The 25,524-nt window shown below is 39.0% G+C and overlaps 1 protein-coding gene and 1 long non-coding RNA gene across 51 annotated transcripts in view; both read right to left on the minus strand.

Annotated features, from left to right (window-relative positions):
• The window catches only part of LOC134557645 (uncharacterized), a 128,625-nt gene extending 107,693 nt beyond the window's left edge, over positions 1 to 20,932 (minus strand). For 29 of the 50 annotated variants that reach the window (XR_010082147.1, XR_010082129.1, XR_010082157.1 and 26 more), the window contains exons 1-4: positions 20,830 to 20,931; positions 18,077 to 18,354; positions 14,202 to 14,268; positions 832 to 1,027 (exon numbers count right to left, since the gene is read on the minus strand). This is a non-coding gene — a long non-coding RNA (uncharacterized LOC134557645). Of the gene's footprint in view, positions 1 to 831; positions 1,028 to 14,201; positions 14,269 to 18,076; positions 18,355 to 20,711 lie in introns of all 50 variants that reach the window. The other 21 variants (XR_010082174.1, XR_010082173.1, XR_010082171.1 and 18 more) reach the window with 10 other exon arrangements.
• A 3,341-nt stretch (positions 20,933 to 24,273) lies between these two features.
• Positions 24,274 to 25,524, minus strand: part of SP4 (Sp4 transcription factor) — a 31,876-nt gene continuing 30,625 nt past the window's right edge. The window contains exon 7 of the mRNA XM_063411010.1: positions 24,274 to 24,473. The gene's annotated coding sequence lies outside the window, so the exon portion shown is untranslated. The remainder of the gene's footprint in view (positions 24,474 to 25,524) is intronic.

Consider the following 25,524-nt stretch of genomic DNA (forward strand, 5'->3'; position numbering starts at 1 on the left):
ACACAAAGGCATTAAAATACCATTTTAATGACTGAAGTATGAGAAAGTATACAAGAGACATCATTTAATTAGTATTCAGCAATCTAGGAGAAAGGATTTAAGGGCTTTTTGATGTTTGAAAAATTAAAAGAACCATTGCACTTTGCAGGGTAAGAGCTAACTGTTATTACCACATTCCTGCGTGAGTTTCTGAGGAAACCATTTACTACAGTAATGACATTCTTTACTGTTTATAGAAAGAACTCTTCCCTGAGCAGGTATAGGTAGGACAGCTGGATTTCCTGACCAGAAAACAAAAACAACAGGCATGATGAGGAGCAGATGAGGGAGCTAGGGTTGTTTAGACTGAGAAAAGGAGGCTCAGGAGATTTTATGATCTCTACACTGCCTGAAAGGAGGTCATAACCTGGTGGAGGTCAGTCTTTTCTTGCAGGTGCAAGTGACAGAACAAGAGAAAATGTCCTCAGGTTGTGCTAGGGGAGGTTTAGACTGGATATTTGGAAAAAAATTCTTCACTGAAAGGGTTATCAGGCATCAGAACACCCTGTCCAGGGAAGTGGTAGAGTCACTATCCCTGGAATATTTAAAAGACACATAGATATGGCACTTAGAGATGTAGTTTGGTGGTGGACTTGGAAGTGCTGGGTTTAAGATTGTATTTGATGATTTCAGGTGACTTTTCCAACCTGAATGGTGGCATGATTCTATAAAAATATATCAGGATTCAGATTCCAAGATTAATTCATACCCTAGAAGATTATTGTCATTTTTTGACTATGAAATCAAAGACAAACTTCAGTTACATATTTAGTTACAGTTTTAAGTACACACCTTAGGATCAAAATTCACCATCATGAATTGGTTTTGAGGATTATGCATAATTAGTTTGGTTTAAATTAAACTGACAAATTTAATCCACCTGAACATTCCATTTACTGGGTATGTCTGATCTTCATACTGGTCAAGAGATTTCAACTTTTCCACATATTTCTGAGAAATAAAGGTATTTTCTAGACTTTTTAAGAATCTGCAAGACAAAATCCCAAAAACACCTAATCAGTGTTTTTTTCTTTTACTGACATCACCTCATGAACAAATTCTGGTGGAAAGTTTGTTTTCCACTCCTTGCATGATACTAGCTATTTCAGTTTTCAATGCTGGACTTGTTATTACTCAAGAATTTAATTCATGTGTGCCTGAAGCTCTCACAGGAGATTCCATCCTCTGTGCTCCCACCTGAAAGCATGTTTGCTTAGAATCAGGACAAGAGGAAAGGACAGAGCACAGATTTCAAATAACTTGGATTTCTAGGTTCCCCATAAGTTCCTTTGAAGGCCTTGTCTCCACAGAACAACAAAACTCTTTATGGACTCCTATGAAAAGTAGGAACAAAATGTCTGTACTTGTTCCTTCAGTTCTTTAGAACGTTTAAGCTTTCACAAAGTATCCAGCATATTTTTGTTAATGATTTAATTATAACCTCCTCCTCAGCTCCCTGCTTATTAGAATATAAATTAAGATATTAAGAACCAGCAGGAAAACGCACTTTTATATTTGCATTGTTCAATACCTTTTTAATGTGTTCATCATGTTCATTTGCAGTTATCTAGTTCTTCACTAAACAATTGCAATGAAATATTGCAATTTGGGGTAATTATCTCCACAGACAGGGGTTTTTTTTAGAAAGCTTCCAAGATGGTTGAAAGCTTGAAATGAAAATAAAAAGAGAAAAAACCCAAACAGCAGAGAAAGCAGTAGAGTTCTCTTTCTGTAATACTCTCAACATGAAATCTCATCCAAAATATTTCTGAAGTACAGAGATTGGCACTGTACCAAGCTATGCTGTTGGTATATGTCATGTGCTTACCAACAAACCACATATTTCTAAATATGCTCTTAAATTGTCCCCAACAGATAAATTCTAGAATGCTAAAGAATGACAGATTAGCTCAGATCCTAAAAAGTATAGAAGTAGGCTTTTCAGATCTACACATTTACCCTGCAGTCTTGATACTTTCTAAATCACAGAATATTCTGAGTTGGAAGGGACACACAAGGATTGACTCCACCTCTTAAGTGAAATTCTGTCCTGTACTTTCCTAACTTGTTTGTTGTCTCCCCTTTTTTCTTCCTCAGATATATTCTCTCTCATAAATCACTAGGCTCTTCCTCCTGAGTCTCATAAAAATTCCAAGTCTTAATTGTATGCTAATGTTTACTAGAGGGGAAAAAAACACCTACTCCTATAAAAGCTTACAAAACAAGTGGCAAGCAGAAGTGATTTAAGTTGCTTTCTATTCTCGTTGATATGTGTAAAGTTAAGACAAGTTATCTGCCTTTTGAAAGAGTAGGTGTAATAATATATGAATTATCTGAAATCAGTGAGAATACAAGTTTAGAAAGAGACAGTGTAAACGTTAAATGTAAGACACTCATTTAATTGCTAACACTGCCAAAAGTCTCAACCTAAGGAAAATTCATTTATTCAAAATTACTAGCTAAATATTCATTATTGCTGCCTTATAGCCACAACTGATTTGCAATACTCTGCCACAGTTTGAGTGTAATACACTGTCATAGAAGTGTACAACTAAAAGCGACTTCAGGAGGAATTAGTCCAGGTTCCTGCTCCAAGAAGAGGTTTGCTATACCTATGCAATTTGCAAGAGAGGTTTTTCTATCTCTCCCTGGAAGATTCTTCAGTAATGAAGAGCCTGTCACATCCTCTAGCAATCTGTTCTAGCAATTCATTATGCTTGGCATAAAGTGGTTTCCTCAGTCATCAGACTTGAACCTTATACACTTTAAGTTCAGTATGTTCTGGGTGTAGAGAATAGACTATTTCCTTCCTGTATGCAGAAATCTTTATTGTATTTGAAGATTTATGTCTGTTCTCTCTTTTCTTCAGCCTTGTGGCTATCAACAGATCCTTTTTCCTGAAGTGTAATGCCTGAGCACCATACTCCACTAGAGGCTTCATCAAGGCTGACAAAAGTGTGAGATTTCACATCCTTGTGCCTTTCAGGACAACCACTCATTTATACATTTACATACTTACTTCTTTCTTAATAACATGACTTCACTTACTCATGTACGACATGACAATTCCTAAATCGTATTTTGAAGAACTGTTTCTAATTGGTTCTTTCGTATCTTAAATTTTCATTATTCCTGTGTAAAAGTGTGCTCCAGCAGAAACATGCTCCAACTATCCAGGTTAACAATGTGCTACACTGGATGGAGAGCCTGGACACACCTGCCTTCCATGGATTCTCTGTGCCTCATGCAGACAAATGCAAAATACAGTATGTTAGTGAACTGAAAATCTCCCTGTTTCTTTGGATTGCATTTTAGATCTGGCTTTAGCTATGGGTTAACTTCCGGAAGGAACCTGCAGTCAGAACATCACTAAAGCCAGAATAGAATCATAGAAAACAGTTTGATTCCCAGCTGTGATACATATGTCAGTTTTTCAAGGCACTCAATTCACAAATAGCTTAACTAAAGCTGTAATTTAAGCAATGCAGAAAACCATCTTCCTAATAATAAATACACTTTCATGTATATAGGTACTGGTTTTGAACACAGATCCTAAACTAGAATAGTCATGAAATCCTACACAAAACCGAGGCAAGACATCCAGTGTTTTGGCTTGAAAATCAGTATAATCATCTTGAAACTCCTGAATTAAAAAAAAAAAAAAAAAAAAAAAAAAAAAAAAAAAAAAGAGAGAGAGAGAGTGAGAGAGAGAAACAAGTATAAAATGGATGTTTTTCCAACGGCTAAAAAATCTGATGGATGGCATATGGCAGTGCTAAACACACAGCTCACCTCTGTCACTGAACATACTTTGAGATTTTTCAGTTCTCTTTTAACCAACAAGCAACGATCGATACTATTAACAGTGATAGTTGTTTGGGGTGGTTTTTAACAGAAACTGAGTTGGCAAATGAAGCATTTGTTTAGAAATAGAGATTGATTTAAAATAACAGTTTAAGATATAATGCAAGTGTACCAGTACAAAATCAACACATCTGTACTAGTGACACCTCTGTTTAAGAAGCATAGTAAGAGGGATAGCCATCTATATTGCCCATTACTTTTTCACTCTGTTAACCCTTCTGTTAGAGATCTTCTCAACAAGTTTTTACAGGGACAAATTATGCCTATGTGTTATCATTAAGAAGGTTATTATGCACATCAGACTTCAGCTACTCAAATACTTGAAGTCAACTCACTAAGTAAACAGTATCTTTTGACTCTGAATCATTGTTACATTCAATTAGGTTGTCATAATCCGTGGCTACCACATGTATCAGGCAACAGAACAAATCATTTTCTGCAGCACAGATGTATTCTATTAATACTCAAGGTAATTAACCATGTTCACAGATGAAGACTTTTGGAAAAATAATAGCAGAGCAGAAAATAGACAGTGCATATTAATGCAAGCTCATGTTGGCTCTGAAGGGAGAGCTCCAGCATCTTCTGCTTTTTTTTCATTAGCAACACAAACAGCAACATGTACATGTAAAGCTGCACTTGTTACTTTGCTAAATATGTTAAACATTAATCATCTCTGAGAATTTCTTTCTTTGCAGCTTGTCTGCATCTCTTTTGTTGCAAGCCACCTGAAAAATAAGCAAACAAATAGAAGTATCTGTAGCCAAGGTGGACATTTGGATAAAAACCAGCATTTTTGAATAAGCATATAAAATGGACTTGTTTATTTAAGTATCTTCTTCCTTTCTAACTCCCTCCATCCCTCAACAAATACAGATTTTGTTTGTTTGATGTTTTTGTAAATGCACAGTACAAGCCCACTCATATATACACAAAATCCATGACAGGATGAACTACTGCACTCCTCCAAGGCAAATAAAGGAATTTAGATATAGTTCTGTGACTTACTCAGTTTTAAGAATCTATATATTTAACTTATCAAGAACTGATTTAAAACAGTAAGTCTGAGAATCCCACATTTGTGTCCTGAAAGCTAAGCATCCTTTGATCCTCTTTGGGATCAGATCCCCCCCAGCCACACCACAAACCAGATCATTGCTCTGTGCTGGTTTTCAGGCAGTTCCATCCACATTTTCACCAAACACATTCCTGCCTATCGAGAAGCATGAAAGGCTTGTTCCTGGAAATATGTGGACACCATTCATATATCATGCACTTAACAGCATCAACTTTGAAGCTTCTGACAAATAAGTTAGCTGTAAGATGACAGCTATTGTTTGATAAAGCTCCTGATCAGAATTGTAGAACCCAAAGGCAAATAGTTTCTGAAGAACCTGGAAAATAAATATTTTAGTGGTGACAGGAAAACGGGTGCAGTAATTGGTGCTTGGTATTTCCCCTGTACTTCTGCTGTCAACACTAAGATTACATGCATTAGGAAGAGTGGCTCAAACTTGAAAACTAATGCTCATTGACTGTGCTTTACTTGGCAATAAGCTGGAAAGTCAGCAAATTTACAATGCAGAATGCTCATTCAGAACTGTGCTAGAAAAGCTGCTTTTGTCCTGAGTCAGTCAAGTCACCAAGGAAGCACTCATCACCTCAAAAATGGATCAATTCAAACCCTCTTACAGTCTACACCTGACCAAATGTGATAATTGCTGCAATCTACCTAGCAGCTTTAAACTGCTGTTCAAGCATGTCACCAAATTTAAGTTTATATACTCAGTCTGAAGAAAATCCTCCAGAGGTAAAGGCAACATCAGGCAAACTACACACAAACCTCAGAAGGGGTATCTTGAATCCACATCTCCCACAGACACGGCTGGTTCTGAGCCTCCTGGTGCTTCAGAAGGAAGAAAAAAGGCAGCCGTGGATCATTGCTGCCATTCACTTCTCCTTTCTGAGGCAGCTTTGTGCAGGGATCAGCAGGAATTTACTGTGAATTCTAAGGGATTTTATCAGGAGCAATGAAACTCAGAAGCACAGCAGAGTGAGTCTTAACCTTGAGACATAGAAAGCTTTGCCATGGATTTGAAAGAAGTACCAGGATTTTAGTCCAAAGGAACTAACAACTTTGCAAAGCTTCATGAACTAAGCATGTGCCATTCATTTAGTTTAGATGTGGTTTGTAACCATTCCTCTGGGGTTTTAATCATCTAGATTAAGGTATATACTTGCAAGAAAAAACAGTGTATGCACACAGAGAATATAATTCTTACCCCATCGAATGGAACAGAAAATCTCTATATTCTGCTAATAAGTTTCTTATAAATACCATTAATATATGTTTTATCAAATTATTTTTGTTATTTATTATTTTATTGACTTTAATATTTGGGTCTGTTTCCAAAAATTTGCCTTACCAAAAATCCATTCCTCACACATGCGGCAATCTCCTTCCTTAGCACACTGCCAAAATTGTCGTACAGCAGATCCAAGCTCCCAGAGATCAGCAATGCTGATAGCCCACCTTCTAATGGTCTGCATCTGGGCAAACCCAGCAGCCTCGTGGGTACACAGGTGCCAGGAGCACAGGGAAATGGCAGGGTCACAGCTAGGAAAATCCCTTCCTGCATCAGGACAGTGAAAGGGGAGTCATCCCAGGGCACCCATTACACCTGCACCTGGACACACCTGGGCTTCACCAGCTCCCTCACTTCAAGTGGAATTTAATCAATATCACCCCGCTCCACAAAGCTGCAGGGCAAAAATGAAGGAGAGAATTTGGCTGCCCTCCTGCCAGCTAAGTGCTCTGGCCAGCGGACAGCAAAGCCAACTGCATAATACGATAGAGTAGTTCTTTATTTGAATTTATGTTAGAAGGGGATGAAATCCTTCCAAAAACCTAATTTTCCAAGTCCACAGATATTTATAACAATGAATAAACAACAAAATTTTGAAAATTACAAAAAAAAGTGTCTAAAAAGGTACAGTAATAAATATTCTGTTTTATCATAAAGACATGCCATGACTGCTGGTGAGCATAGTCTTAGGAATTATTTTAGCTTTTATTGCAAGACACTTCTATAAACCAACATTTTAAAAACATTCCCTATCTTTTGAGTAGAATCAACAGATTTTGTATCTGCACCAGAACTGCATGTAAATTGCATCCTAACACTCAGGAAAAAAAGCTTCCAGAACTGACAGTTCTGTAAATTATATGTGAAAAATTAACCTTTTTCCTTCTTTAAAAAATTTTGGACAGTGTTGCTGGGGTATTTTGTTTCACTTTATCCAAATTTATTTTATTCACTTAAATTTAGTTTATCCACTAACAATTTCTGGCAAAAGCCATCTGAGTGTGTCTATACATGTGACACTTCTAAATAATTCACCTGATCAGGAAAATGCATCCAGAAATCTATTCTTAAGAAAATTAATTTCTGTTTTAAAGAACGAATGGTAGACACTGTACCCAGCTGTGTTGGAAGCCTATCTCATACCTAGTAAAATTCAGCACTATAAATTCCCTGTGTCACAAGAAGTGTACAGATACTTTTGAATAAGCAAGGAAATAATAATACCCCGTGTACAGGGTGAAATGTTAACATATTACTGTAATCTACAGGATTGTATATTCTTTTTCTGAAGAGCTTTCCAGAAACTATTCAGTCATTCTGCTCACTTTAACTATGCCCTTTGCATTCACCAAAAAAACCAGTTTTTTCAGCTTTTGAAAATGCAACATAATAATGGAAATTTCCTCAATCAAATTAATAAAAGTTGATTAATCTCTACAAAAAAAGTTAGTAACAAACCTATGTTTGAGATGGTTTTTGCCATTTGACCTTTTCCCTTCTGGTCGGGCAGAATGAGGCATTAAGTCTATGCTATCTTAAATAATTACTATGAAAGAAAAGGTGGAGGAGCAACAGATATTTCCTGCAAGGCTTCATCCTGGTTGATTCACTTCCAGGATTAAAACACAAGTGGAAATGAATTGTCCCATAGAGCATACACATTTAACTCCATTTCAATTTCAGCAGATTGAGTTAAAAAAGACCTAGATGAAAAAGAGCAAGCACTCCTAAACACGTACTTTCATGTATAAACACATGATTTATTACAATAACAGAAAATGTTGCTATGAAAATTAAACTTAAATGTTTCCCAGAGGAACAAAATTGAACACACTTTAACCTCTTTTGTAACATTGCCAAATTAATTTCTATGGTCTCTGATTTCACTCAAATGAAGTAATTGTTTTAGGCCCCAAAGGGACGAAAATAACTTTTTCCTTGCATGTGTAGAAATCAGCAACTGCTATTCTCCCCAGGAGCAAACCAGTCAAGAGTTCCCCAAGCAGAGCCCTGGTCACTGCAGACCCCTCATCTCACCGTCTACAGACTTCCCTCACCCCTGGCTCAGGCAGAGCTCTCGGTGGCCCCACCTGATTATGAAGAACCATGACTGCCAGCAAAATCTCCTTCACATGCTCCTTCACGTGCTCCTTCACGTGCTCCTTCATGTGCTCCTTCACATGCTCCTTCACGTGCTCCTTCACGTGCTCCTTCACATGCTCCTTCATGTGCTCCTTCACGTGCTCCTTCATGTGCTCCTTCATGTGCTCCTTCACGTGCTCCTTCACGTGCTCCTTCATGTGCTCCTTCACATGCTCCTTCACATGCTCCTTCACGTGCTCCTTCACATGCTCCTTCACGTGCTCCTTCACGTGCTCTTTCACATGCTCCTTCACGTGCTCCTTCACGTGCTCCTTCATGTGTTCCTTCACATGCTCCTTCACGTGCTCCTTCACGTGCTCCTTCACATCGGCGGGGCGCGGCGTCTCTGATGGGCACGAGCTGCCACATCTGTAAAACTACTGGCACACGATGCTCTACCCAAGTGTCTCCCCAGCTCCTCCCCGCCAAAAACACCTCAACCTGTCTTTCTGAGGACAGACAGCCAAGATCCAACACATTCACCCCAAATCCCTTTCACAGATCGTGCTGGTGGGCACTGTCAGACACTGTAAGATTGGATTTCCTACTCTTGGATAGTATTTTAAGGGGTGGGATGGAGCAACACACTGTCTCAATAATTGCAGAACTAAAGTACATGATTTTCCAGCTAAGATCCCAAAAGTGAGCCTTGCATTTCCTAGAAGGGTATGGGTCCAGAGGAGGGCCACAAAGGTGCTTAGAGGGATGGAGCACCTCTCCTCTGAGAAGAGGCTGTGAGAATTGGGATTGTTCGGGCTGGAGAGGAGAAGGCTCTGAGGACACGTTATCACAGGCTTTCAGTATGTAATAGGGACTTATAAGAAAGATGGGGACAAACATTTTAGCAGGGCTTGTTGCTACAGGACAAGAGAGAGGAGTTTTACACTAAAAGAGGGTAGATTGAAACTGAGTATTAGGAGGAATGTTTTTTTTTAGTATGAGGGTGGTGAGATACTGGAACGGATTGCCCAAAGAAGTTGGGGATGCTCCATCCCTGGAAATGGGACTCTGAGCAACCTGATCTAGTTGAAGATGGCCCTGCTCATGGCAGGGGAATAGGACTAGGTGACCTTCAAAGTTCCCTCAAACTATTCTATGAATCTATAATTCTAATTGGCTGCCAGTCCTGACTTCTACTACAAAGGCTTCCACTTTCAGTAAAGAACAAGAAAAACTCCCCAGGAGCAGGAACCAAAAGCTATGTCTGCTCCCACCCTACACAGCTGACTAATCACAACATTAGACAAATACTTCTTTCCTGACCTCAGATTTTTAATTTTCCCTTGCTTAAAGGTGGAGATTTAAAAAAGGGAGAGGAAGGATATTCTGTCTCATTCAAGGACTAGCCTAAAACACTACATTTTTTTATAGCTTTAAATAAATGAGTCTTTAGTTCTTAGAGGCAGGTGTCATGCTCAGGGGAAAGTTCTAGCCATGGGCTACATGTAGAGACCAGCACTTTACTAAAACAACTTCCAAAACCCTAAGAAAGGATGGATTTAGGAATCACCTTTGCAATTTCTCATAATGCTGTTACTAGTCTGCTCCTTGCAGAGCGTGTGACATTCTCATCCTGTTCAACTCTTAACTCTCCTCTATGCATTGTGATTTTGTGTTCTGGATATTAGAAACCTGAGCCTTGCTGTCTGCATGACTGAGAATAGCCCATATTTCTCAGATACTGCACTTATCCAACAGCATAGATAATAAGCAATACCTCAATCTTTAGTGAGCTTTTATGGAACATATCAAATGTGGAAAACAACATCTCAGATGTGAAATCCCATGGTTTCAGTTCCTTGGCATAGGTGAAATAACTGTCCAACATGTTTCTGTGATAAAACAACAAATCCTTAAAGCTTTTTAAGATAGTTTTAGCTGTTTTTGCATGCTCCAAAGCTTCTTCAGTTTCTTCTTTGAAAAGATTTTTGGTGGAAAATACGATCTAGACTAGAATGTAAATAAATGAACCACAGAAAAAAAAATTAGAAGTTACTTTTCAAAATGTAGTCATGACATCGGTTATAAAGTTACTTTTCAATTTATTTATAAACACAAACCCCAATATGTATTATATTTTAAAAAAATTATCTCTAATTATTCTAGTTTTATAATTATCTCATAATGCAATGGTCAATTTTGAGGTGCTCCCAGAGCATCCTCAGCTGACTCTTATGTATCATCTACTATACTGTGAACATTCAGAAAATAACACAGTAAAGGAAGTTTCTTCCTCTCAGTAAAAGTGATATTGGAAATCTATGTCTGTTTGACATAACACTGCCATAGCTCTTGGGTACTGAATCTCCGATAGCACATATTGTGTCAACAAATACACAAACATCCTCTTAGATTTTATCATTTAGTAAACTTGCAGAAGAGGGCTTCCCCAACCCCAGAATCCAACCTAGCACATATGCATACGTAATATACAATTCTCCTACTTCCTGACCAAGAAAATGCTCCAGAATAGTGAACCCTACAGAATGTCTTTGCTTGTCAAGATTAGAAGTGCTCACGCTCCCAGCAGTACACTTGGTTTTAGTGGAAGCATAGGGAACTCTTATTGACCACAAAATATTCCTCAAGGCAGGTCCTTCACAGCCTTTTTGCAAAGCACATGTTTTCTTGGCTTGTGCATATCTTACTGGCATTTTGAAATTCACAGACAGAAATACCTACTAAAAAGTGTGATAAGAAGAAAGGCACCAAACTTATACCAAACTTATACAAAGGAGAGTAAGAGCAGCAACACATCCTGAAAAGGTTATATGGCTTCTAGAGAATTTGTTTCACTAGACAAGAAGCGTATTTTGTTCTTTAAGTACACAGTACCTGTATGGCTGATGACTATCTGACAACTATTTATTCATCTCCTCTTCAAATTTAATAATCTAAAACTGATCAAAAGTATCTGTAATGTAATTTTGGTGTTTATTAGGCAGCTAAAAGATTAAGTCCATGTCCTTTTTAATAGTGTCCTCTGTATCAAGTAACATTTATTTATTTGGTACTTCAGTGGTTTACAACCCTAACTTGAAGCTGCCTGATAAAAAGTAGGTTGTGACTACAACTCACACAGGCTTGCTATAGAACTCAAGAGTGTCTCCATATCAGGCAGATGTTGTAAAATAAAGGTGGGATTAAATTAAAGATCTTTGGGCATTTCATCTTCCAAAAGAGCTGAACGTATTTTTCCAGTGGTATCAGATAATGATCAATATCTTCGGTTTTTACAAGTACTGTAAAAATATAAAAGGGGAAAAGCACTTCAGCTTAAGAAAGGATCATTTCTAAGCTAACCAAGATTCAATGAAGAATGCAAGGTAATAATTTACCAAAAATAGAAAGACATGCATGTTTTAGTGGCGTGTTACAGCTAAAGATTGCTCATGAAATTGCACGAAGGCTCATCAAGTGGCTATGATGGTTTTCACTCCACTTCTGGTAGCCAAGGCTTCCCAACACCTTTCTAGAATGTCTGCAGTTCCTCTCAGTGATGCCAACCAGACCAAGGAGAAGCAGGAATAAACACAGATGCCTAAATCGTGGAAATGTGAAACTTCTACTTTGAATGAAAGGAAAATAAGTCTGAAGTCTGCAGCCATTTTAGATGGGGTGTATGTTGGACAGGCCAGGTCTGGTCACCAGGGGTCTAATTATGTATCAGTTAATACTTCTAACCAGTCTGGCACCAAGTGCACCCTGACATTATGAAAAAGCCTCTGGTGTTGTGTTCGATGGCTTGGGCTTTTTCATCAAACAGGGAAAGGACTCCATATTTTCTTCAAGTGGGAAGTTTAACAAACTGACAACTTTTTCTCACAGACTGTAGAAGTTTCTGCTGTTTTGCTCTTCAGCAGAAGGCATGGCACTCTTGTTCGGGGCTCCTGCTGGCATAGGAGGACCTGGGAAAAATTCAGACTCACACAAACAGTTTGTTTTTATCTCTGTTCAACAGAGACCTGTTCTTCTCCTGCTCAAAAATTATTAAAATGAGAGATGTAGAGCAATGCCAGCCTGTACAGGTGGCAAGGTTCTGGTGAGCAATGCTTTCTTTCCATCACCTGGTAGGTGTTCCACATATCTCTGGCTTCCAAACTTCAGAAGAGACCTGACATTTTTGCATCCTGTCACTGTAGACTATTGAGTAATTAAAGATACCTGATGAAATATGGACTTTTCAGTCCTTTCTTCTAGTCATACATCAACACAAAAGCTGTTTTACTATGTTTCAATTCACTAATACAAAATTATGACCTCCATCAACAACCCAAAATTTTAACACAGGAATAATAAAAAAAAATTGTAAATATGTGACTATTTCAGGTTTTATTACAAACCTTTATTAGTGATCTTTACTTTAAGAAGTAAAATAGGTACAAAAATATTTTGTAAGATTTGCAGAACAAGTGTCTCCTAAACTGAATAACATTATAGAAGAAGCTGGTATTTCATTATATTTCATTAAAGTTTAATTTTATATGAAAAGTATTATGTTAGCTAATTATTTCTTTATTGTTAACTGCCTTAATTTTTTTAGCAGTAGAATTTATCTATCTACAGATTTACTGCATCTAAAGTATCAAAACATGGTGCTGAAAAAAGTGCACATACTAATTGATTTTGCTACTTCTATCTCTCACCTATTTTTATGACAGGAAAAGTACCCATATAAATTTTAAAACAAACAAACAAACAATGATCCATCTCAGCACATAAAAAGCTCCTGTATCTCTTATATAATTTAGCACCACGGCTTACACTCTCTGGTTAAGAGAAATTATGATTACTTTGTTACATTTACACACATAAACACAAAGTATACATCTCACTCACTCTACCCTTAACATCTACTTCCTTGAGAACATTCTGAAAAGCAGGATAACAGCTGCTTTCTTTGGCTTTCAAGATCTTAACTTTATTTTTTTTTTTTTTTTTTTTTTTTTTTAATCAAGACAATACTGAAGCCATGATTTTACAAAAGATAAAAAAAACCCTGTTGAAAATCATGGTTGCCTGTCAAAAATATAGAACTTACAAGTACACTCAGAGAGTTAATGAATAAATATGTCCCAAGCCTACTAGCAAATAAAGACTGACACATGCTGGCCGAAATCCTTGGAAAGGTCAAAAAGTGGGGAGTGAACTGGATTATTCACAATTTTCACTCACCTGGCATCATGACACCACAACACTGCAAATAACAAGCATGGAAAAGAAAAGGATTAAACACAGCTCCCTACAATATTTGGCATTTGGAAAGTAAGTAACCTTGCCTATATTTGTCAATTAAAAGAGTTATTTTGCTTGTAACAATGATTATTATCATTAATCAATGTTGTCTGATCCACAGCCAAGTTTAGCAAGAATTTCCCGAATATAAACTTCATACTCAAGTTCATTTTCTCCAGAGTGTGAGAAATGTCATGGGAAGAAATTTAGAAGTGATGGACAGCAACAACAGAATCCCTTACAGCTATCAAACCCCTTAACATTCAACTCCCTCTTATGTTTAACTTTTTCTTTTTTAATTTATGCAAACCCTGATTACTTTGGGAAACTACTATTCACAAAACCAAAACAACATAAAGTCATTTTGGTGCCTCATTTTTCCAAGTGCATAGAGGCAGCCAACCCAAAAGGAAGTTCTCCTTGGTGTTTGCAGTAACACCTGAAATAACATATTTGTTTGTTTTTAAGTAAAATGGTGTCTCTTCTTGCTTTCCAGAAGTTCAGCTCATTTTGGAGGCCCATATGCAGAAGAAGAACAGCAGAATCTCTACTCACAGTGTTGTGAATCTGCTGCGACCACCATTGATTCAACTGCACATAGCAGTGTCCTGGAATTAGAATCCTGTGTGCAAAATACAAAAACAGCCCCTGAATTTGAAAGAAAATCCTACCTCATGATAGTACAGAGCTCTTCACCTTCCATTCTTATTTGCAATATATGGATGAACAACACTGAAATTTGGAATTTAGTTCTGACTAGAATAAGTTTAAACAAAGAAAAATCCTAAAGACAGAGTTAAAAGACTGTTTACAAAGACACAGATCTCATTTCAGCTGTATTTATTAATGAAAACTATGACCAAACATCCTCTCAAAAATTATTTGCTGCAGATCCTTTGAATGGTTCCTTGCAGTTATTTCAGAAGTGAAAAAATCTGCATTTTACTATTTAATTTCCTGGTGTGATAGGGTAATTTTTTTGAATAAACATGAGAGTTAACATAAACATAAAATATTAAGTAGACCTTATTTAATATATTTTATTACACTTTGCCAGTGTTTACAAAAAGAGAAATGAATAATACACACCAAAGCATTTTAATAAAATACTTATGGAGCATTAAATCTTACATTCTGTTTCATACTCTATTTTTTTTTCCTCTGACTTAAGCCAATTCATCATTTCTGCCTCAGTTTTAGCTGAGTTTTTAGTACTTACACTGTTCTGCCTAGCACACCTGCTTCACTGCCATGACACAGAGCAAGCAGCTGACCCTGGCCAGAGCCTTCAGAGCATTTGTTATTGACAGGATTATAAATCTTCATTTATCCAAAAACTGATTATCAGCTATCTCTGCACACAGTCAGTCCCAAACTGAAATCAAGACTCAGGTTTGCTTAAGCTGTGAGCTCTCTGGAACACAGCTCATATTGTTGTTGTCTCTACAGGCAAGAGAGAGGCACACCTGAATAATTTGTGACACTCTCCTTTTTGATGCCATCCTTTGATATTAGTGTTAGTCTCATCAAAAACAATAAGATGCCTTTTATGATATGAGTTTAGTTCACATTAAATGCTCAAGGCAACAGAGAAGAGCAATCTATTGAAAACACATTTAAAAGGTAATTCAAGAGAATAATCCTGTTTTGTGTACTGGAAGCATTGTTTCAACTGATTCCAAATTCTGACGACTCTACAGACTGCTTAAGTCTCACCTTTGAAATTAATAAAGCCAAAATTTAATTTCCTGAAAATTCATATTTCAATATGACAAAACAATTACAGTTTAAAATACACTAATTGTACCAAAAAATACTTTAAAACCTCTTTCAGTGCCAAACATCAAAACTGACAAGTAACTTGAGCTACAGAATTCAGGGAGATGAACCCTTGCTATGAACTCAGTTTTAGGGTCCTGTGCAGCTTAAGATGTGCTGCTACATCAATAATGAGTCCCTGATTCCTTTCTGTGCCAGTGACTTACAAACAAGAAACTGAAAAATAACACAAAAGGAGGCAATAAGGAAAATAGTGATACAAGTCTGCTTTTGCATAAATAATTACAAACTCGAGGTGCAGTTTAGCTTGTTTTGAGAATGAAGGCATGAACAGCACAAGACCAATCTCAGCATACACATAAGTGAGTAACAATTGCAAAGCAACAGGCAAGCAAGTGGGCAAAAAAAGCTGGAGAAGCCAGGATGAAAACCACAGCACTTCTATTTATCCATTTTAACCATCATCCTTCTCCCAGAATCTAATTTATTAGGGTCTGATAGAGTAACAAACGGTTTTTCCAGCAGCTTGAAGCTCAGGCTCCATCCTAGCCTGCCCCTGAGCAGCCCCAGCTGCTCCAGGGCAGCAGAAGTCTGCTCTCCCAGCAGCCATCCTCCCCTCCAAAAGCCTCCTGACATCTGTCACGCTGGTCACTTCCCATCTCATCCACGAGGAGGGCATGCCTTACACTGCTTCTGTGCTCCCTGGAGACTCATCAGGCAAACATTAATTTAACGAGTTCATTTGTGGCTTTATGGAGTAATTTATGCTTCCTTAACACAATAAACTCCTTACACTTCACAGACTTCATAAATCTGATAGGGTTTAGATTTGCTCCAGTATGGAAAAAAGGTGCAAAAATGTCACTGTGGTGGGGGGTTATTTTTCTGGTTTTGAACACTAAAGCCATATTATGAGATGTCACTACTAGATTTAAATACTAAAGTTATAAATTAAACTCCTTCTGTATATACTGAGTTAACAGTAAAGTCAAGTCAAAACTTTTTATTTCTCTTTCAGTATCTCCTTTGCAAAAGGTTTTAAAGTATTTTAAAATAAATTTTTAAGTACATTGTGACAATAAATCTTTCGTTGTTTGGGTTTTTTTAATAACACATACACATGGAAATTGAAAATTATGAGATACATAAGATACAAACTTTAGCAGGTAATCTGGGAAATCCTGTCTTCTCTTTGCAGAATATGCTAGTTAACAGCCATAATTGTGCTATAGATACCACTTGTGACAATCAAATCTTATATATTCGTTTCCCTAACATCAAATCAAGGAAAAAAATAATCCCATTCTCATTTGAAACAGAAACACCTAAGCTAGCTGAATGCCTGTATCAGTTTTCACAAAAATTATCTTCATTAATGAACACAGATTTAGCAATGAACTGTGAACTTAGTTGTCAACTTCCTCTTCTCTTCATGCTAGTCATGATTTGCTCTCTGTCTTTTTCTTTTCCCTACTAATCTTTGAAAAAAACCTTGACCTTTCCAAGCTGCCCAACAGTGGATTTCAGATGCATTCAGGTTGCTGTGCTTGAAATCTTTCTGCTTTGATGTTGATGGGAGTTTTGTCATGGGCTTCAATTGGGAGGAGATTTCCGTCTCAGCGGGGGAGTTGTGGTTCTATCCCTGCCCCTATTCATAACCACTGCTTCTCAAGATCAAACTGAAAAGATAATGACCAGCCTGGAATCTGAACGCTGCAACAAAGTACTAGCAGACAAAAAGAACACTTCTCATCTTCCTGTCATTGCCATTGGTATTTATACACAATATCTGTAATACTGCAGCATAAATGGCACACATTTATTCTCTCTTTGAAACTTCATTTTCTTCCATAAAAATGCAGGAGTAATAATTAAGAACTGTTCTGTGAAACCTGTTTGGCTTTTCTGGTCTTAAATTTGGGGTTCCCAAAGTCTGAGCTATGGGCATGAACCACTACATTCTCCTCCCTCCACCCAAAATTTGGACCTGCATCTGTACATCAGAAAATTTTCCACAGAACTGGAGTATTTAAATTTAAAACCACGTTATTTTGATGACCTAAACCTTCTCAAAATTTTGGAAAAGAGATGCAAATATTCAAGATCAGGACCAAAGGCATGACTCGGGAGCTGGAAAGAACAGTACAAAACCTTTAATCCATGACGTTGCCTTTTTGTACCAAGTGTAAATCCATTGTTGCTATAAGGCAGAGTTCCCCAAATAATTTTAAAGGGAATTTTATTGCAAAGATAGGTGTCTGGTCTGGTTTACAGACTCTCTCTCCTGTTTCTTCAAACTGTTCATAGAGACTCAGTTGAAAAGTTGAAAATGAAATACTTCACATTAATCCCAAAACATTTACAACACAAAAAATACCCTGAACATTTTGTACCTGTTCCTAATTGTAAATGTCTTTGAGGTTTTGTTAATAAAGCAAGAGACTTCTAAAGAGCTTTATGACATGTACATTAAAGGAAGGTGTTTTTCTCTAAGAAAATCTTATACAAGTAATTTTTTTATGGTTTAATTCTAGTAATTCTTATGTGACACATTGTGAAATCTTGCATACAAATCTCTTATGAATTACATTTCAGAAGCAGCATAACTTCAGGAAGACTCGTGCAAAATTAAATATTCCTTCTCTTATTACCTTCTTATGAGCTTTCCTCCTTTATGAGCTGTAAAAGTCTTTAATCCTGCAACTTAATGAACTGCTTTTACACCACGTAGTCATCAGAGAGCTGATCTGAGGTGGTGATCCCTTGTGTGCCCAGCTGCTGCTGTGGCAGCTCCAGGTTGGTGCTCCCAAGGAGAGGCATTTAGTCATCGCTGCCCCCGAGGGAAGTGACTCACGCCTCGTCTCTCACAGTGAGGTACAAGGACAAGGAGTGCATCACCTTGCACTGTGCTGGGCATGGCTCTGGAGACCTGGGCACAAGCAAGAACGCATCTTTCATGCAGTAAACAATTCAGATGGCAGCAGTCACATCCATAATACAAAAGACAACAAAAAGAAAGGAAGAGTGACGTGCTACACAGAACTAAGCCTCCAGCAACAAGTCACTTCTGGTGATTAGATTAGAAGTGGGATAGCTACTTTTTTTTTTAAAGAGGCATTTTCATAAGAGCTATTTTGCATCAGTTGTCTCTGGTGTCAGTTAAAATATAATTTTCTTTTTTTTTTTTCTCTTTTTTCCTGCTTTATCACAAGTTTTCAGATATAAAAACCTCCTCTATGAAGGTCACTGTGTGCTGAAACAGGGTTTGAGCCAGCTCCCCAAACTGAAGGTCCTTTCTGCTGCTCTCCATTCCAGGGCATGGTGCTCCTCATGGCACAGACAGCTTTGTGCACCAGCTCGTGTGGCACCCGAATCAAGTGAGATGCAGTTTATTGGTTTGACAATTCCACTGCCCTGTTTCTCTTTAGACAGACAAAAGATGAGGAGGGCTTCAGCTGCCCATCAGGGCTCTCCAACAACTGATGCGTAATAGAAGCCAGAACCTCAGCATGTTTTGTTTGGACAGAGTGAAGAAAACATGATATGTAACTAGGCAAGTTTCAAATCCAAAAAATGTTTTCCAGAATACCTATACTATACAAACATACAAATTCCTTCTTCCTTCTAAACTTGCTTTTCCAGCTTCCTTATAAATAATCGCTGAACTTTTCCAAGACTCTGAGTTTGGAAATATGATCATACACATCATCTTTTGAAAGCCATCCCTGGATATGCCATAACACCTTTCATCAGTGCCATATTTTAATATATATAATTGCATTTAAGTCATCTCTGTTCTGCCAAAAATCCATATAGTCTTATCTTCCAGAGAGCCTGATTGGTAGGTAACAAATGTAGAATCAGGGTCCTCCTTCCAGATACCAGCAAGTTGCATTTAGGAAATGAGACAAGACTCTCACAGGCCTAACTCTGTTCAACTTGTATATACTTGACTCTTTAAGTTAGTGGGAACTAGAAAAACATTTCTGACAGCATAATTTCATTATAAATTGTGTCTTCGTGTCCAAAAATAAACTAACTCTTCAGAATCCTTTTTGCCAGGGCTCTGTACTTCATGACTTGGCAGCTCTGCAAGTTACTGTGAATTTCTCTGCTTGCTCAGAAATACAGAACTGAAATTTTCATTGAAACAAAATGCTTTTGGCCTACCTGAAAGAGTTAACTGCCATTACTGGGTACAGGCTAAACAGATCAGCAACTGCAGGTAAGAAAGGGCAGGAATCCCTGCCACAGCACAAGCAGGACTCCACGGGTAGTAGGACAGGAGAGAGAAGGGGAGCTGTGCTTTGCACAACTCAAGTGTTCCCAGATTTTGCTTTTGGATATTAGAATCATGAAAACAATTCATTTGCTATAAAGATTTTAACTGGGACCAAGTTTTACACAATTCTTGTATTACTAGCTCTCAACACAGGTGTCAAAAAGCCAGTACAGCAGAGAAGTCAATGATCTTTGTTAAATTAAATGGCACAGATCTTCAAAACCGTACACAGCCAAGGGAGGAGAGGTCAGGAAGAAGACTGACACTGTAAAGTATCAATATTTCTACCTCTTGGTTTCTAGAGTGAAATAATTCTTAAAATGCATCCAGCTTACTGGATAAGAGATACAAGTGAAGCCTCATGATAATGCAAAGAAAAAGTGCACAAAGAGTTAATTTTTGAACATGTTCTGCTGATCAAACCAAGGCTGTGCAATCAGCTTGAGGTTTTGTCCGACCCTTGTTCCCTCAAAAAACAATCAAGCAACTTTTTTTTGTTTCAGGCTGACACTAAAATTCCATCGAGAGACGACGTTCTCACTGACTTGGTTGCTGGTCTCTCATTAGGTTTGCGAAATAACAAACCCTTCAGAACTGGAGATAAGGAACACAACCCCGCGGCATTTTCCTGCTACCCACCCCGAGAGAGGAGGAAAGGACACGCCCGGGAATTCCCTGCGAAAAGCCCCCGTGGGCCGGCAGGAGGCACCCGCGGCGGCCGCCGGCGCTGCCCGGACAGCAGCGCGGGGGACAGGGGCTGGGCAGGGGACAGGGGGCTCGGCAGGGAAAAGGGGGCTCGGAAGGGCAAAGGGGGCTCGGAAGGGCAAAGGGGGCTCGGAAGGGCAAAGGGGGCTCGGAAGGGCAAAGGGGGCTCGGAGGGAACAGGGGGCTCGGCAGGGCAAAGGGGGCTCGGCAGGGCAAAGGGGGCTCGGCAGGGCAAAGGGGGCTCGACAGGGAACAGGGGGCTCAGCAGGACAAATGGGGCTGGGGCCGGCCCCGCTCACCTGCCGCTGCCGGGCCGCTTCGGGAGCCGGGAGGGGACGCAGCTCCGCTGCCCCCGGCTCAGACATTTATGGCCCCGAGGCACACACCCCTCTCCGCCCCGTCCCGGGCCCCGCTCACCGCGTCCCGTCTCCCTGGGGATGCCTTCCCCGGCCCCTTCCCGCCGCCGCAGCCCGCGGACGGCGCTGCTCCCTCGGCCGGTCCCTCGGGCTGGGCGGCCGCGGGGGCGGGCGGCGGGGCCGGCAGGAGGGGCCGGGGCGGAGGGCACGGCAGCGCCGCGGGGTCTGGGGGAATTCCTCATCCTTCACAGCGCCCAGCCCCTGTGGAGCAACACTGGTGCATCATCCCCCGCGCCGCCGGGAACGTGTGAAATACGAATCCCTGTCTCAGCATCTCTTTGGCAAATGTGTACAGAAGTGCCACAAATTAACTGTTTGCTTCCTGGCCGTAGCGGCTCCCCAGCGCGCCCTGGGGATGCCAGGACAGCGAGTTCGGTGGGAGCTGCTAGACATAAACCAGAGCACCAATGTGCGGCTCCCGCCCGGGGCTCCAGAGCAGCCGCTGGGACAGGTCCCGCCGGATCCCGCTCCCGCTGCCGAGGGGACACAAGGACAAGGGGCTCAGGAGGAAGCAATGCGCCCACAGGGGTTTTGTTTGGGCAGCTCTCAGTTAAACTTCAGGCCATGAGAGCAGCAAGCGCCTCTTCCACGGCAGTGGGAACACGGACAGCTGCTTTCTGAAGTTATGCTCACTGTGCAATGAACATTTCCTACCGGGATTTAAAACAGCTCCTTGGCTTGCTTTTTGCAGAAAAAAAAGGAACACATCTCTAGTGTTTGCCTTCCCAACTTCATAGCTGCTAAAGCTGTCTAACTGTATATGATTAAGCACAAACAAAACACAAGTATTCTCGTAATACATGTTTTCAAAGCAGTGAAAGCAAAATATCTGTGAATGTCTGAGAAAAACACCCATTATGTCAGCTTCAAGGGAAGCCAGCTTGACTTGCTGTGTGACAGGTATCTTCTCTCTGAGGTTTCTTCAGTTTGGCACTTACAGGCTGCTCATGTCTCTACCAGCCCATGGTGGTCTGCCAAGATGTAGAGCATGTCTGTAGACAGCCATTTACCCCAGAAAAATTGATTTCTGCCATGTGACTAATACAAAAACACCCTTATAAAATCTGTGTTAGTGGAGTCGTTTCCAAGAAAACATGTAGGATGGAACTATGAGTGGAGTTCTATTACCAATGCTCCTTATAAACCTGTACCTCTGATTGCACAGAGCCCTGTGTACAGTTCTCTCAGGAGCTGAGCACAAATAGTGAGGCAATGCCCAGCAATCCACCCTGTGCCAGGCTGCTGCCCCACAGACCTCTGGAGCTGGCTTGTTTTCTTTGTGTGTGCACAAAAGTATAGTGCTGCTTGTTGAATTTTATTCTCCTTGTTTTGCAGCACAGGGGACATTACATTTCTTCCCCTGGTTTCTTTTCTGTAGGCATCTTTGTTCTTACTTTCTAAGAGAAGGCGATTACTTTCCCCTCTGCAGGGGTCAGCCAGAATTCAGCAGTGTTGCTAGGGCTTGGAGCTTGGCTCTCTCACCAGTGCCATGTGTTTGCTCTTCATGCTTCACTTGGTCAACACTTAGCATGTAACCAACTTTCAGTGCACTTTCTACCTTTCTGAGGGAAACAGAAAGTGTTGTGGTTTTTTTTTTTTTTTGTTTTTGTTTTTTTTGTTTTTTTTACTTCTCTTGCTCTTTGGAGACATTTATCTGTGCAATATAGCTCCACACAGCTAGGCTTGAACTGCATCTCTTTTCTGGAATCACAGAATTGCAGAGAAAACACCTGTCTTGGTGTAAGTGCAGGGGTTTTTCTAGGCTTCCCCAGAGATGAACCTGCCTCTTGGGTCACAGCCAGAGGAGTCTACAAACTTAAATGGGCACTGATGAAAAAATTGATCGATCTATCTATCTATCTATCTATCTATCTATCTATCTATCTATCTATCTATCTATCTATCTATCTATCATCTATCTATCTATCCATCCATCCATCCATCCATTTATTGAAAGCAAGTAATTTCCCCATTTCCTTTGGTAAAATCAAATAAAATATGCTTTAAAGAAAACTTTAAAGATCTATAATTAAACAAGGATGAAAAATCCTAAAAAGTTGACCCGAAGTATCTTCTTGACTTCTGTGACCTCAGTGACTGTCCTCATAACTTGTTAAGCTTTATTTGCCTTATTCTTTTCTGATAATCCTTTTATTTCTTTAAATCTTATCTCAAATATTCAGCAGACAATCTTCTAGGAGTGCATTTCAGCAAGAGTATGGATAAAAGTTTCAATGCAAATTTCCTAGTTAGCCACTGCAGCTGTAGCACAATGAATAGACATATTCAACACAATATATAGAGTGGATATTTGAATCTCTTTGTTGGCCAGTCAGAAGGACAATTAACAGATGGTTAACAGACAAATTCAACAGTAATTTGAGATCATAATAATACTTTTTGAGGGATATAAGGTGACAGTTGTCTAGATATACATGAAAAAGATATTAATCTCCAAGATCTCAGTAAAGAAGTATAATAGATGCTTTTGTTCTCTGAAATGAAAAAGGTTGGCACCTTCAAAAAGTAATTTTCTGATCCTTATTAAAAACTGCTGTAGAACTTTTGTGGAAAGCTTTGTTTAGTTAGTTCAGCTGAGGGATCACATGGTACGTTCTGTCAAGTCATTCAAATGAAGGGATTAATACAGATTATTGTGGTACATATATTTTTATTTCTTCAATATGACAAAAAGATAATCTCCAAATTATTTTTCTGAACCTGTGACACATTGAAATCTGTTATCATCTTCCACAATAAATTTGATTTTTCTCCATGTATCATTTCTGTCCAATTGGTAGGGGTTTCTTGCAATAAATATTTGTCTCAGTCAGCTTCTTTTCACTGCATGTGTTTCCGTGTGTTTGCTAGATATCTCCTCAAGACCACAGATGATGATTTCTTTTTTTCCTGCAGGGCACAAGCAGAAGTTGAAAGAATGGAAGCAATCAAATAGAGACAGATTTAAATTTAGAATTTTTGCAGGTAATGAGTTTTTATATATTGGCTTGTTACATACTCCATTGTTCTCTAGCTCTTTACTCTTTATATGCGTATTACCATGTGATCAGTCAGCTACCACCAATTAATTAGATAACAATCTAATATAGACTAGAGCTCTTAAAAGAGTGAAAAATATTATTCTAACCATGTGCTAACAGACTACTGTGCTAAAGCAAGCAGACATGGAGGCCATTGAACAGTCACAACTAAAGGAAGAACAAGGGTGCAATCACTCATTATCACTGGATAATAGCAATAACAAGCAGCAATCACAGCAGCTTCTAGGTGATCCTCAATGCCAAACTGCAAGTGTAAAAATGGAAGACTACCCACAGGTTTCAATCTTAGTTTCAGAAGAGGCTTCAGACAGTTATTTCAACAAAAGTGAAACTTAGAGATGCCGATGTAGAAGTGTGGATTATGTTTAACGTAAAAGTCATACTTACTACAATACATCTGAATTACACCACTTGAATGTTTCCAGTAAATTGACGTTGGATGCCAGTGAAATCAGTTCTGCTCATATTTAAGAATAGGAGCTTCAGTGTAGGACTATTTCACGTCTTAAGTTCTTAGCATTTAAACCAGAGTATTTTTATTCCATCAAGGCCACCAACTTTATTTCTGTGTAGTTTCATGCTGCTATAAAATAGGAAGAGAAACAAGCTGAGGGAAATTGAATTTTTTTCTGTTTAAGTAGAAAAATATCTCTGGTTTATGACAATCTGTAAAAATTGATTGCTTCTCTTGATGTAAACAGATGGCAGCATCCAGGATGATTGACATTTACTATGTCCATGCACAGCTCCCAGGGGACTCTACTTTTAACCGTATTCTACTCTGTCTCCAAGTCCAGCAGTTTAGAAAAATAAACACCAACAAGGACTTCCACTTTTAAAGACCTTTCAATAGTGAATCTACTGAGTACTCTGTGACCTCTGCTCAAGATACAAAGAAGCTGCCAGCACCACGTGAAAGACCAGTATTGTGTCAAAAGTTAAAAGCATAAAAAACGTATATTTGCAAAGGGAAGATCCTATCTATTCTCCACCTCCTTCTAGCTCAACATGGTAACTACCAATGGTAACTACTGCTTTTCCTGTTTGTGTAGCATCATTTGAGACTTCATTCAGGTTTCTTTTAGTTCTTCAGTCTCCTATTTTGTAACGTACTCTTTTTTTCCCCCTAATTAAGTATTTTATCACCCTTCTCATCCCACTCTCAGGTAACTCCTGCCTCCTTCAATTATCTTGTCTTCTTTTCCCTTTATGAGGAGCAGTAAACTTTAGTGACTGCTGTCAATAAAACCTGAAGACTTTAGGGGGAAAAGGTACATCAACCAGAATCCTGTTTATGCTCTAGCTACCTTTTCTTCTCCTTTAAATAAACACTTCTTCCACATCTAGTTACGGAGGTTTCCTGTTAGGAACTGACATAAAACTATGTAAATCTGGCATGCCTAAGAAAAAATTACAACAGTACAAAAGTAAAATGTGTGACTGGAAAAAAATTACTTCACTTGGTTTGGCTTTCACTTTCTTGGCTTTTTTCCACGCACCTGTGTAAATTTGCATAATAATCCCTCAGATATTTTACAACTGTAAGCAGAGAATCTGTCTTTGCAAGACTGAAGTAGAACTGACAAAAAGGAGTTAGCAAGAGGATAGTGTTTTATATACTTGTTGATGTACAA

The sequence above is a fragment of the Prinia subflava genome, chromosome 1 (assembly GCF_021018805.1).
Source record: "Prinia subflava isolate CZ2003 ecotype Zambia chromosome 1, Cam_Psub_1.2, whole genome shotgun sequence".
NCBI classification, from domain to species: domain Eukaryota; kingdom Metazoa; phylum Chordata; class Aves; order Passeriformes; family Cisticolidae; genus Prinia; species Prinia subflava.